Below are 3,006 nucleotides of genomic sequence, written 5' to 3'. Positions count from 1 at the left end.
TCAAACCAAAGGGTTCTATCAGTTAGTCTGCATAATGTCCTGCCCTGTGTTACCTCTTTGTGTCCCTTCAGGTCATCTGTTGAACTTGCTCTTCCTTCAGAAACTTTGTGAGGTATAAACTCCAGGAAAATTTCCTGCATTTTAATTGTCTTTCTGACAATTAATTTCCATTACATCGATTTGTTTGTTGCTTTTAAATGTACACTTTGTGTAAAGAATACGAATTAATTTTACATAGCACCTACTGCTACATACATGAAAATGCAATGCTTCCTAAAGTTTATTCAACTTAGACCCAAGAGTCATTTTTCCTTCAGAACTTTTCAAAAAGAGAAATAGAGATCAAATATTATATAGAAACAAAGAGAATTATATGTTCACTTAGCCCAAGGATACATGATTTCATTGTTCTAGACACTACTGTAGATGCTGTGGAAACTGAGACAGATTGAGCCCTAATTGCTCCCCGCCTATTTTCTGAGTTATGTACATTCTTCTTTATTAATTTCTGTGAGGTGAAAATCATCTCCCTATTGCCAGACATTGAATGATATCCACACAGAATATCCACATACGAACAAACATTGCTCACCTCTAGCTGTGTAACCTATCCCTCTCTCCTGGAAATTAAACACGTGTTTCACTTGTCAGTAGCAACTGAGTGTTTTCTTCCTCAGTCTGCAAATGTTGTGAGCATGAGTGTGCTTTGTTCTGAAAGAGGACCAACTTGACATAAGTATGCTAGAGTCAAGATTCAGTGTGTCTGACTGTGAGTGATCACACCAATAGTAGTTTTGAACTGTCACAGGTGTGAATATTCCATGTGAACATTTGAAGTGGACACTACCAATATGGGCATCCGGGGTTTCCTTGTAGCTGTCTCAATTTGGCTTTCTTCACAGAGCACAACACCTTCTGTGATGTGGGCACATGACAATGACTGGTCCTGTGCCAGTGTGTCGCATGACACACAGTCAATTCCAAAATTCTTTTTTTTTCAGTGAAAGATGAAAAAAATTTAATATCTATTCATACAAATACACACACTCAGACACATGCAATCTGTACCACAATTTCAGACTGATCCTTTTTTCTTTTCTTATCTTTTTTCTTTTTAGTGTTCTACAATCACTATCATAAAACTTAGATTTCCCCCCCTACCTACCCTCCACCACTCCCCTCCCTCCCTGAGATGGCATACAATTTTATATAGGATCTCCGCATACTTTCCTATTGAATACATTATCACTGTAGTCATGCTCTGTAGACGAACTAAAATAAATGAAAGAAATCATATAACAAATCAAAACATAATGCGCGCGCGCGCGCGCGCACACACACACACACACACACACACACACACACAAATGATCTGCTACATTCTGCCAATGAATTCCATAGTTCTTTCTCTGAGTGTGGAAGGCATTTTGCCTTAGAAAACCATTGGGAATTTTTTTTAAGTTCTTGCATTGTTATGAAGTTCCAAGTCTCCCAGAAAAAAATTCTCGCACACTGTGGTCATTACTGTGCACAAAGTTCTCCTGGTTCTGCTCCTTTCACTCAGCATCAGATCACATAAGTCCTTCCAGACCTCTCTGAAGTCTTCTTCATCATCCGCAATAGTACTCCATTACATTCATATACCATAATTTATTCAGTCATTCCCTAATTGATGGGCATCCCCTTGATTTCCAGTTTTTGGCAACTACAAGGAGTGCTACTATAAATATTTTTGTACATGTGGGACCCTTTCCCATTTTTATGATCTCCTGGGGATACAGTGCTAGAAGTGATATTGCTGGGTCAAAGAGTAAGCACATTTTTGTAGCCCTTTGGGCATAGTTCCAAACCACTTTCCAGAATAGTTGGATGAGCTCACAGCTCCACTAACAATGAATTAGTGTTCCAACTCTCCAGCATCCTCTCCAACATTTTTCATTTTCCTGTTCTGTGATATTTGCCAATCTAATAGGTGTAATGTGGTACCTCAGAGTTGTTTTGATTTGCATCTCTCTAATCAAAAGTGATTTAGAGCATTTTTTCATATGATTATAGATATTTTTAATTTCTTCCTCTGAAAAGTGCCTGTTCATATCCTTTGACCATTTATCAATTGGGGAATGACTTGTATTGTTGTACATTTGACTCAGTTCTCTATATATTCTAAAAATGAGGCCTTTATCCCCGAAATTAGCTGTAAAAATTATTTCCCAATTTACTACATCCCTCTGAATTTTGGTTGCATAGGGTTTGGTTGTGCAAAAACTTTTCAGTGCAATCAAAATTATCCCTCTTGCATTTCATAATACTGTTGTCTATCTCTTCTTTAGTCAAAAATTCTTCCCTTCTCCATAAATCTGATAAATAAACTGTTCCTTGCTCCTCCAGTTTGTCCATGGTATCAATCTTTATACCTAGATTGTGTATCCATTTAGACTTTATTCTTCTGTATGGTGTCAGGCATGGGTCTATGCCTAGTTTCTGCCACACTGTTATCCAGTTTTCCCAGTAATTTTTGTTGAACAGTGAGTCCTTATCCCAGAAGCTGGGGTCCTTGAGTTTCAATTCCAAAGTTCTTGAGAGAACTTGAGAGTGTCCCTTCATTGATTCTTCTAATCCCTAGTGAACACTTGCCCTTTGGCAGTTCTTAATAAAATAGTTCTTTTGACTAGTGTAATTTTACATTCACTATGACTACCCCATTGGAGTTGGAGAGTTTGAATGCTTGGCAGTTCAGTTCTGGGGAAGAACCATAGGATCTGGAACCTTATCCTATCCTACTATATGATATTCAGAATCTTCCTAAGAGAATTCAGATGGAAGAGATTCACTTACCTGGCATGGTGATGGTATAATGTCCAGGTTTCAGAGGCACACCATAATCCATTACCTCTTCTCTCCCATAATTTTCTTTGGAGCCTCCTAAACACTGAGCTAGTTCTATCAATGTCTCTGTCAACCTCGTGAGCAAGGCTATGCTGCTGTGTAAGGGGTAGCAAGAGGAAG

Source organism: Notamacropus eugenii, chromosome 6, assembly GCF_028372415.1.
Source record: "Notamacropus eugenii isolate mMacEug1 chromosome 6, mMacEug1.pri_v2, whole genome shotgun sequence".
Lineage (NCBI taxonomy): Eukaryota > Metazoa > Chordata > Mammalia > Diprotodontia > Macropodidae > Notamacropus > Notamacropus eugenii.
This window is presented reverse-complemented; position numbering follows the sequence as displayed.